The 12620-nt window shown below is 33.4% G+C and overlaps 1 long non-coding RNA gene and 1 pseudogene across 2 annotated transcripts; both read left to right on the plus strand.

The window, feature by feature from the left end:
* Positions 1-2476: 2476 nt before the first annotated feature.
* LOC145048020 (uncharacterized) lies at positions 2477-3326 on the plus strand. Its single transcript, XR_013682686.1, has 2 exons — positions 2477-3028; positions 3124-3326. It is a non-coding gene; the product is annotated as an uncharacterized LOC145048020 (long non-coding RNA).
* A 1676-nt stretch (positions 3327-5002) lies between these two features.
* On the plus strand, positions 5003-9717 carry LOC145046990 (U4/U6 small nuclear ribonucleoprotein Prp31 homolog; annotated as a pseudogene). The gene is made up of 12 exons (XR_013682100.1): positions 5003-5132; positions 5221-5572; positions 6053-6132; positions 6228-6360; positions 6669-6734; positions 6867-7004; positions 7075-7973; positions 8218-8288; positions 8409-8511; positions 8587-8662; positions 8734-8884; positions 9042-9717. The product of XR_013682100.1 is annotated as a U4/U6 small nuclear ribonucleoprotein Prp31 homolog (transcript).
* Positions 9718-12620: the final 2903 nt, after the last annotated feature.

The following is a 12620-nucleotide window of genomic DNA, read 5'->3' on the forward strand; positions in this document are numbered from 1 at the left end:
AAACACGCAAAGTTGTGATCTAAATTCAAGTTTTCACGTGTTATATTTACGTAAACTCGGCCAACATGCACACCCAAAGTTCCGAAGAAACGAGTAGTCGGGAGTGATTTTGAGCAATCGGGTAATGGGTGCAAGATTGTTTGTGACACGATTAGGTAAGCGATTTATCAAATAATAGACAGTCAAGAATGCTTCATCGCAAAAACGCAAGGGAAGAAAAGAGTGGGCTAGGAGAGCCAAACATGTTTCGACAATATGTCAATGTTTTCTCTCGGCTATACCATTTTGCTGAGACGTATGCGAGCAAGACACACGATGCGATATACCTATTCTTTGAAAATATTGATGGAGTTTGTGATATTCACCTCCCCAATCGGATTGTATAGCACGAATTTTAGCATTCAAAAGTCATTCAACATGGTTTTGAAAATTATAGAAAATTTGCTCAACATCAGATTTTCTTTTAATGAGATATATCCAAGTATAACGACTGTAATCATCGACAAAACTCACATAATACTAAAAACCACCACTAGACACTTGAGCAGGTCCCCAAACATCCATGTGAACCAAATCAAGTGGAAAAGAAGTAGCACGAATAGAATTATTGTACAGGAGTTGATGACTCTTCCATTTTTGACAAGCATCACAAACAGAGAAATTACTATCAAAAGAACACCCTAAATTATTAGACCTCAAAATAGACTTGACTACTGCTGAAGACGGATGACCAAGCCGCCAGTGCCACTGAGAAAATGAAACACCAACACTAGATGAAGCACGGTGAGGTGTTGAAGATTGCTTGAATGGCAATGGATAGAGACCAACCTTGCTTTTACCGACTAGAAGGATTTTCTTTGTGAGTTTGTCCTTAACAAGAGAAAGCATTGGTGTGAAATTCAATAAAAACATTGTTATCATAAGCAAGCTTGTATGCAGAAAGAAGATGTTTGTTTATATTTGGGACACATAAGACATTTTTGAGAATAAGAGGGTTTCCTAAACTGGATATTTTAGAATGACCAATATGAAAAATGTTCAAACCTGTGCCATTTGCAACCTGTACTTGATCCTTGCCATTGTAACGTTCTTGGACAGAAAGCCGATCTAGATCACTAGTGAGATGATCCGTAGCCCCAATGTCAATGTACCAATTTGGATCTCCATTGTAAGGACTTGTAGTGACTCTACCACCCCTACAATAATCATCAGCTTGATAAGCGTGATTAAACCTGTTTCGACAGTTGAGTGCACTGTGACCATGTATGAAACAAACTTGATATCTTGGGCCACCATTACTCCTGCCTCGGCCACGTCCTCGACCTCTGTTTGATCCTGCTCCACGGTAGTTGGACCGCTAGTTATTGTTGGGATTATTTGAGGTTCATCGCGGTTGATTTAAACCTTGGTGAGTCACGCTATTTGCTGAAGAGGTGAACTCAGTCATGCTGTTAGTGGCAGTGGCCTGCGCTTCATGAGCTATTAGATATGAGTAAAACTCATATAGAGTTACCTTATGCTGATCACTGAGGACTGTGATGGCAGTGAAAAGATCACCGTGACCTGGTCCTAGGCCGGCTAGTATGTAGCCAATAACCTCCTCATCAGTCATGGGATGGCCAATGTTCGCCATTGTGTCAGCAAGTGTTGTCATTTTTTGATAATATTCAGCTGTACTCAATCTCCTTTCCTGGTTGTTGATAGTTGAGTGCGTATTTGTATAGAGTTACCTCTATGTTGTGCTGAGAACATAGTGTGGAGAGTAGTCCACATTTGATTTGAAGTATCTGTGCATCGGGTAAGTTGAGCCAACACTTCTTTTTTCATAGAAGACAGAAGACCACCAATAATTGCTTGGTCTTGCACCATCCACGAGTTATACTCGGGATTAACTATTTCCCGTGCTTCAGCGCCAGCCCCTGTGGTTACTTTGGCAGGGGGAGATTCAATTGAACCATCGAGATAGCCGAACACCTGAACACCCTTAAGAATGGGCACCACCTGTGCTTTCCAAAGCAGAAAGTTCGATCGGTTAAGCTTTATACCTGTGGCGATCTTAGAGGAATTGATGTTTGAGGCAGAAGTAGACATGGCGAGACTGGAAGGGGAAACCAGCGGCCGATGATGAAAGAAAGAGAGATAGAAGCGAGCTAGAGCCCTAGGATAAGCTCTGATACCAAATCAAAATATGTATTTGCCACACAAAACCCGTAGGTTATTATCTGATATATATATATATATATATATATATATATATATATATATATATATATATATATATATATATATATATAGTAGTGGGATCAAATGAGAACGCCAAAAAGGTTGAGAATGCGAGAACAAATCTGAACCATATAAATATTGAAATCTAAAGCTATTATCAAACAGACCATTTATATCAATTCTAAAAATTTTGGTATTTAAGTGTAACTTTAAAATGTTAGAATGGCATGTTAGTAATTACAACTTTCCATGATCCTACAATTTCTCACTCTCTCACCCATTTACTTCCACTTTCCCGTATTTCTCTTTCTCTCTCTATATACCTAGGGTTTCTTCAATAAAATTGCCTCCCTCATCTGCACACCAACATTTTCGTCCACCATAGAATTTTTTTTCAGCCGAGCAAAAGCACCGATCTGCGTTGTTATTGACGAAAACGATGACAACAGGGTTGTCGACGATAGGCGATTGCTCAGAGCATATACATGTACATTTCCAATTCCAAAAATGAAGACCCTATCGTGCGAAAGATGTTGCGGCTACTTCTTTTTAAAATCGATTGTTCTTTTTTTTTTTTTTTTTTTTGTGGATGTTGTCGGCGATAGAGACAATTGCTAAGAGCATGCACATGTATATTTCTAATGCCAAAAATGAAAACCTTCTCGTGCGAAAGGTTGTTGCTGATTCTTTCGAAATTGATTGTTCCTTTTTTTTATTACCTGTTGATCTTTGCATGTTTTTGTGCCTAATTGATTTTTACATTTGATTTTCATGAATTAAAACAAATGATGAAGAATTTTGAAAAGTAAGAACTCATGGAGCATAATTTCCTTTAAACACATTATGGGCTTTATCACTAATTATTTTCTTATTAATTTGAGTTTATTGGTATTGCTGCAGGTTTGATTTGGGAGCCACTGTTTATTCTTAAATCTTTATTGTTAGAAAATAGTGGAATTTAAACTTAGAATATTATGTAGAGCACTAGCCCTCAATTTCAAGTAAATAGACTACCGAATTTTGTTATAGTTGGGTTTGAATTTTGAATAGAAGTCATTTATAATGGTGTATTTTGTATAATCATTTAAGAATGTTTTGTTGTATTGCTCTTCTATGCATTAATCATTTACGAATATACAGTTCTTTTATGCATTAATCATGTATGAAGATGTATTTTTTTTATTAATGTGTAAGTCATTTGTGAATATGTGTTTTTTTTGTGATTTAAGTTTTTTATTTATTTAATATTCATTTATGAATATATTGTATTTTAGATATAATTGTTGTATAATAAATATTTTTATTCATTAATCATTATGAATATGTCGTTATTATTGTTTAAATTTATTATTCGTTAGTGAATATAACAAACACTACAAGAAACAAACATTGAGTTTTTCATTTTGAGAGAGAACGTGTGAAAATGGAACACAAATTGTAAACCGTACGAATGAAGTGATATAAAAGCTTTTATTTGTTCAAATTTATAAGAGATTACAAACTTATATTGTTAAATACCAAAATCAATCAAATTTAAAATTATTGTATTTTATTAACTTTGTGGATTATGAATTAAACAGTATATTAATATGATATTTGAAAAATTATTGAGAAAACTTGACAAAATTGATATTTACGTTCTATTACTATTACAATAATTATTTTTAAGAAAACTTTACTACGATTCCTAAATTTAAGGAAACATAGATTTAATTTTAATTTCTCATTAATTAATGAAAATACATGGTTACAAATATACCCTTACATATTATGGTTACAAATATACCCTTACATATTGAGTGGTCTAGAATTATTCTTGCGTTCTCAACCTTTTTAGTGTTCTCAATTGATCCCCTATATATATATATATATATATATATATATATATATATATATATATATATATATATATATATATATATATATATATATATATATATATATATATATATATACACACACAAAGATAAGCTTAAACAAATAAACCTTATCTATACAACATTTGAATAATACGTTCCTATCTAATCTTCTTCTCTTTACAGATTTCATTTTGATTATAAAATACAAAAATCACAAAATTAATGCAGAGCAAGTAAACAGTTTTGCTCAAAAGATTATGAATTACTGAAAACGTAAAAACATGTGATTTGGATAAATTTTATATCATAAACTTTAGTTACAAATTGTTTGACATGCTCGGCATAGTATTGCATCCTTATCATAAGATAGAGAGCTTTTTTACCCTTCAATTTTATATATCAGTTCATTGTCATAACTACATATTAAGGTGCATAACAGAAAATATGGATATCTCACACGATAATTACAACACAAGAACATCGAAATACATGGCAACTCAAGATATGTAGTTAAGTCAAATTATATAATATACCACCCATGTCCAATTCCAAATACGTACATAAGCCTAAATACTTTGCAAGTAATTATATTGTGAACCGAGTTAAACCTGAATTGTAAAATGGAAGCTAATCGTATACATAATGTAAATCAAATCGCAATAAATAAAGAAAATAAGTCAAAGTGTGAACATGTATGATGTTTTAGCATGAGGTTTGTCTAATTTATGAAATATCCGTAAATGAAAATTTGAAAAAGTAGACAAGAACAAAAGAAAAATTTCCACACGTCTAAGTAATTAGTCGCACGTGGGTGTCGTGTGTGTTTAATGGGTACAATAGCTCCAAGAAAAATGCCATTATTTATAAGTTATTTAACAGTAAACACGGACATTCCTATCCTCATGTAATTGGCCAAAAATGTTAGATAAACCATGATGTGTTTCTTTGTACAGTCCACTTAAAAACGGGCTTCACCTTTTTTATATATAGCAAGTCAGTTCAGATTCTTTTTCATAAATATTCTATCTTGCAATTGGCATGGAAATATGGGTTTGTTTCATATAATAATAACATATCTTTTTTTTTTAAATATTTTGTTTCATATACTCATCCACATATTTTATTTTATGCATCACAGGTCATAAACGTGAGAAAGTGGTTTCAGTTCATTCTGGTTGTTTTTTAGATTGGTTACAACTTTCAACTTTTAATCATAAAACTATATATGGGCCGCGCCCAATTTTATTGGGGCCCATAGATAGAATATTTACGAACAAGGAAGGAGCAGACCAGTGTTGAACGGCGGCGATGGTGATCGGAGTGTGAGTTAGAATTGCCGGTTGTTGAATCAAAGCGAGGGATGAATCAGGTGGTTTCCGGATAGATACAGAGACCCTGTGGTGGAGCCGTTGATACTGTGGGAGCTGAAACAAATCTCTCGTCCCGGTTTCTTCAAAATCCTCACTATGTTAAGCAATTCCATATTCTAGGTACGATTTAATTGTTTCTTTTACTCTGATTCCTTAGCCAATCAAATTTAGTGTAATATATGTAAGCATCTGACTCAACTTTTTGTATTTGAAGGGTTTATTAATGTGATATTTATCAGTATTAAAAGTGGTTATGTTTATCCTATAAATTGGATTGAAGATACATTTATTGGACGAGAGTCTTAGGATGACCTAAAGATTGTTTGCATTCTAGTTTTCACTTTTCAGGAGCACACTGGAGTTTAATCTTTCAGTAATAGTAGATTTTCAAGATGAAAAGTAATCAATGAAATTACATTAAGAAGCTGTTAATACTTGATCAAGCATCCTAGATTTGTAAATTTGAGGGTTTACATAACTGGCATAGGAAACACCATAAAGGCAAAAAGTCATTTGAAAACCTCCAACTCAATGAAATTTATTTGCTTGTAGCAGTGGTTGAGGACTCATTGTACACTAATGTTCCATTAATATGGACAGAGATTGGTCAACATAACCCCATGTCAGGTTGGGAGAAGAAGAACACGTACAAGTTTTGTCATTCTATTCTACATGAAAATGTAAAACTTAATGTGAATTTTCAAAGATAATTGATAAACCAAATTATCCTGTATTTACGTATGAATGGTAACTTCATATTTTATTGTGAATGTAGCTGAAATATTATGCATCTGCTTCAGTAACCTATCATAGATAAGCGTAATATGGGAAAATCAGCAAATACAAAGCATCTGCTTCAAGTAGCTTTTGTTTCTGATATCTGAGCTGCAGGTCTTCACAAAATCATGGTATGGATTCTCTGAAACACTCTTATGGATTTTTCATGCCTTTATGTATACAAGTACTTGTGTGTTTCTTGGTTTAATGTACATTCAATTCAATGAGCAAAGATGTGCACTTCCACATATGATTACAGTTTGAATCAAAATTGCATATGCACAAAGTTTGTTTTCTTACATATCCTATGTCTTCTATAAGAAAAAGAAAAACTAGGGATAAACTATTTATATAATGAGTTTTATTGATCAAATCCGTTTCTTGTAATAACCAAAATCTTTAGCTGTTTATAACAGAAATGTATTCATATTTTTTCCAGGCAAACCTTGAAGATTCTTTTCTGGCAGATCTTGAGGATCTATCTGACAATGATAATGAGAACCTGGTGAGTGTAGTAAAACTCTTAATGTCATGTCATGTCATTGAAATTGGATTTCATATTCTTGAATTCTTGATTCTTGAACTTAGTTAAAAGTCTTGTTTATTTATAAATTATACTTTATTTTGTACTGAATAGGATGAAGACAATGGGGATGCAGAGAACATGGAAGAAGATGTGAATGGAGACTTAGCTGATATAGAAGCCCTCAACTATGATGACTTAGACAGTGTCTCAAAGTTGCAAAAAACACAACGTTATACAGACGTCATGAAGGTAAGTACATGTACAAGAAAATTCATACATACATACCTTTTTTCATGTTTACATATTACACTGACTGCAGAAAGTCGAAGATGCCCTTGAAAAGGGGTCAGATATGTCAATCCAAAACCAAGCCATGGTTCTAGAAGATGATCCAGAATACCAACTAATAGTCGAATGCAACACATTATCAGTCGACATAGAAAACGAAATCGTCATAATCCACAATTTTATACGCGATAAATACCGATTAAAATTTCCCGAACTCGAATCTCTGGTTCATCACCCGATCGATTACGCGCGTGTGGTCAAGAAAATAGGAAATGAAGTTGACCTAACCCTAGTTGACTTAGAAGGTCTTCTCCCCTCAGCCATCATCATGGTTGTTTCAGTCACAGCCTCAACCACAAGCGGAAAGCCACTTCCCGAAAATACCCTCCAAAAAACAATCGAAGCATGCGATCGTGCCCTTACTTTAGATGCTTCAAAAAAGAAAGTTCTGGATTTTGTTGAGAGTAGAATGGGGTACATTGCACCGAATCTTTCCGCCATTGTTGGAAGTGCAGTTGCTGCAAAACTTATGGGGACAGCTGGCGGGCTGACATCGCTCGCAAAGATGCCAGCTTGTAATGTGTAGCTTTTAGGTGCTAAAAAGAAGAATCTAGCAGGGTTTTCTACTGCTACATCTCAGTTTAGAGTTGGGTATATTGAGCAAACGGAGGTTTTTCAGACTACACCTCCTGGTTTAAAGATGCGGGCTTGTAGACTTTTGGCTGCAAAGTCAACTCTTGCTGCACGTGTTGACTCCATCAGGGGGGACCCGTCTGGGAAACAAGGGAGAATGTATCGGGAAGAGATTAGGAAGAAGATTGAAAAGTGGCAGGAACCACCGCCAGCTAAGCAACCTAAGCCACTTCCTGTACCCGATTCTGAACCCAAAAAGAAAAGAGGTGGGAGGCGATTGAGGAAAATGAAGGAGAGGTATGTATATGTAGTTTTAATTTTAATTTATATTATATTTAAATAACATAGTGTGAAAAGTCTACCTTGTATTTGCATATAATATGAAAATGATCATTCAGTTACCTTGCTTATTGCCTTATTCATTCTTTCCATCCAAACAAACTTACCCATGTTATATAGTGAAAATCACAAGATAGAAGACCTAGTTTTTCTCCAGCCTTTCTTTATTATTATTAGTTACTTATGTTTTTTCTTTTACCAGATATGCTATTACAGACATGCGGAAACTGGCAAACAGAATGCAATTTGGAGTGCCTGAAGAGAGCTCATTAGGTAAAAATATTTTATTAAAATAATTTCACCCTCACCCTATATTTAACATATACATTCTATTTTTTTAATTATATAATCCTTTTGAAAGTTGGATGGTATTTTGTTTCATGATATTAATAGGTGATGGACTTGGAGAAGGATACGGTATGCTTGGTCAAGCTGGAAATGGGAAGCTGCATGTATCAGTTGGTCAAAGCAAACTCGCTGCTAAAGTTGCCAAAAAGTAAGTTTAGTTCATTTTTTTTTTTCTTGAAAATCCTAAAACCTAATATGTTCTTATGGATGTGTTTTCTTTCAGGGGCAAAGATAAACAATATAGTAGTGGTGGGGCTACCTCTGGATTGACTTCAAGTTTGGCTTTCACACCTGTTCAGGTTTGGTTTCGTTTATTTCCCGTTTTACCCTAAATCATTTACAGCTTATAATCGTATATATATTTTTTCAGGGGATTGATCTTATAGATCCACAGGCAGATGCTAATAGACTCGGGAGTGGATCTCAGAGCACATACTTTTCAGAAACAGGAACTTTTTCAAAGATCAAGAGGACATGAGCTTCCAGGCATCATGTAACGTGTTTTTCATGTCATTTGAATCGTAAGTATTTGACTCAACCTTTTTAATGTATGTATTAAAAAGGTTTATTAATGTGAAAAGTGGCTATGTTTATCCATCCTATAAATTGGATTGAAGATGATACATTTATTTGATGAGAGTGTTAGGGTGGGTGACCTATAAATGTGTTGCATTCTAGGTTGCAGGAGCGGATTGGGGTTGGATCTTTCAGTAATAGTATATTGATTGATATTCCAAGATGAAAAGGAATCAATGAGAGGAATTTCTTCATTTTATTACAGGACGACCTAATATGAATATGATGCACACGTGGCATGGTTGAGATCTTGTTATTATTTGCATCCAAGATTTGTAAATTTGAGGGTTTTCATAACTGGCATACAAAACAGTTACACCTAAAAGTCACTTGAAAACCTCCAACTCAATGGAGTTTATTTTCTGGTAGCAGTGGTTGAGGACTCATTGTACACTAATGTTCCATTAATATGGATAGAGATTGGTCAACATAACCCCATGACAGGTTCAGAGAAGAACATGTACAAGACTCTTGAATTTTAGTAAAGCATTAGGGTTCTTGTTCATTGTGGGTGTTATTTTGAGTATTAATCACTTAGAAGCTAATCAAAAGTTATAATTATATTGTCTTTTCAAATCTGTGTACTCTAAAATGTGTCATTCCAGGCATAGCTATAAATATAATATAGATCTAGCTACAAGTCCTATGCACCATGTATGTTTGTTCTCCTTTTAGTTTTACTCATCTGATGTCCAATGTATCAAACGCATCTAATGGTGTTGGAACATCTTCCCTGTTGTATGTGGGGTATGATAATGAAATATTACTATTTTTTGTCCGTTGGTTTTCTATAATCAAAATTGCTTTCAACAACATAGTGATTTGACATTGCTATGATTGCTCCAAATGATGAATATAGTCATTTTGTTTGGCATTATACCACGTACTCATTACAAGATTTTTAATTAGTAAGTATGACCTATACAATAATATTAGTAAGGGGTTGTTTGATAATGAGCTGACTGGGTCCGGTCAACAAATTTTGGCTGACTCGTTTGGTCAGGCCGTTTGGTAGAGGCCCAAATTAGCTGACTCGGTCCAATATCCTGATTCGGTAAGTGCAAAAAACTTAGCCAACCGGGAAAGAGACCTTATTTTCCCTTCGTTCTTCCTTTCTGGTCCATCGACCTCTCCTCTCATTGCTCTCCTCAAAGGCTCAAACCTGCCACTCCCTCAATTTCTCCTCAAATCGATGATTGAAGGGTCGAGGATTACAATCGGTTTCATAAGGTGGATTTTAATGGATTTCATGATTCTTCTTGCTGTTCGTCTCCTCATACGATCCTTCCATCTCACTCACGTCCCCGATTTGAAGAACATGATTTTTTGTTGCACCGCGTATATTATTTCTTTTTTCTCCGTGTCTCGATTTCTTTTGCAATCGGTCTTTGGTGTTAGCTTCATTATACGATTAGTTGTAGAACCTATCTATACGTCGAAAAAATTGGATTTGTTTTAGTCAAATTACAATTGCATACCTAATGGGAATTGGGTTCTTAATTGTTATTTCTCTTAATCGTTTTCACCACTTTTAATTTTGTATATTTTAGTCAATTTTGTATATAGTCTTGAACCTTGTTGGAATTTCCATCGAATCCTTTGAAACTTCTTTGTTTCACTTTTTGTTCTTTTTGGTTTTGTTAGTAAACTCGAAGCTTGTCTAGGTATCCCTAATATTTGGTTGTTTGATTCTTATAGTGAACATAAAGAATGATTGGAAAGAAAGTTGTTGATTATTACAGTGAAAAAGGAAGTAAACCAAGACCAATCAAATAATTGAGGCTTAAAGAATGATGACAAAAACATGTTTGTTCGTGCAACCCTCTTGCATAAAGAAGAAGATGCAGCTTTGTTAATTGTGTCACACATAATCACAAAACATAATGATGAAGCTTCTACAAGAAAATATGAAATGGTGGCTAATAGATTTTGTATAATGCTATTATGTAGTTCCTTTTTGTAATCTTTGGTTTTGTTTTTTTTCTATGTTGATCTTATGCCCAGTAAATAAAGGGTAGAAATTGGATCCATAGATTGGTCTTATGTCCAAGTCTAATTTATGGTTCTGGTAGAGTTCGAGAGTTTTTTCAAAAGAAGATGCCAACCAGTGAGAATTGTAATTGTGGATTCTGAAATTGTTGTTTGACTTTTTTTTTTATTTATTTTTTTTTATTATTATTGAATTTGGTTTAAGTTTCATTGTATGACATGTTTTTTAATTTGTTTAACAGTGCAATTTACCTGTGTTTATTAATACATGATAAAATATGTAATGTTATAAATTAAATGGTAAGTCATAAAATAATTGTTATAAAATATATTGTTTGAGGGTAATATAGTCATTTTGCACAGTTAGTAGATGCAAAATAAAACAACAAATTTCAGTTAGAAATTAATTGAGTCATAACTTCTAACCCAGTCAGCTTCTAACCCAATTAACAACTATCAAACGACTCCTAAGTTAATCACGTATAATGAGCTCAGTGAAGACAAACAAAAAGACTACATATCTATCATTAGAAGCATCCATAGCAATATACAATCGCTATGCTGCTGAAGGAGACTTTGATGTTAGAAAAGCAATGATGAAGTTAAAGAATGGTACTGTTATGCAACAGGGTAGGCATACAAAACACCAGTGAACATGACACATTAGACACCGGCCAAGAGTAAAACTAAAAGAAGGAAAACGTGTGTATATATATATATATATATATATATATATATATATATATATATATATATATATATATATATATATATATATATATATATATATATATATATATATATATATATATATATAAGACTTGTTGCAACGCTTTCATTAGATTTAAAACATTTCAAAGTATATGAATTTGATGAACATATTCGTAAGTTGATTACTGAAGATAATATGAACTTGTCACGTAGTAACAGACGATTAGACTTTCTACAACAATCATTCATTTATTAAATGTTGACATAACCAAGTCTCATCTGGTTGATGAGTGGTATTCAAGGTGGATATATTTATAAGGTCGACGCAACAAATGATTTCAGGAATTTTAAGAGGGACTTAAACTGTTTATTGGAGGCAGTGATGCACAAATGTTACTTGACAAAATGAATATATAGCAATAAAATCATGCCCCAAACTTTTCATTTGATTATAGAGTTGAGAATCGTTGGTTAAATGCTTTATTTTAGGTTCATGAAATATCCACGCTATACTATATGGAGTTTGGTGATGTTTTTTTCGATCCTACTTTTCACACAAACAAGAATCAATTTTTATATATAATGCTTTATTTATAACTGTGTTGCTTTTGTATATGTTTTTCTTGTAATTAGTCTAGGTATATAATATCATTAAATTTTAAAATGTATTAGATGCAGTATGTCGCATTATGTTTCTTCCTTTTAGCGGAATAGACAATCACAAAAAATGTGTCACTTCTTGATGCCATATTTGCTAAATAAATAAGATATGAAGTAAAAAACATTTGTCAAACGTCTAATATTAGTTCCATCTAATCAAAATCCAGTATTGAAGAAAGCTATTACACATGTTTTTCCTTAGTCAAACCATAAGTTGTGCATGTGCCATGTGATATATTATATCCAAATTGCCTGTCAATGTTAGAATTTTATAGTTTCAGTTGAATTCACAGTAGAATGTGAAATTATCATTCTTGCGTG

This window comes from Lactuca saligna, chromosome 1 (assembly GCF_052625555.1).
Source record: "Lactuca saligna cultivar CGN05327 chromosome 1, ASM5262555v1, whole genome shotgun sequence".
NCBI lineage: Eukaryota > Viridiplantae > Streptophyta > Magnoliopsida > Asterales > Asteraceae > Lactuca > Lactuca saligna.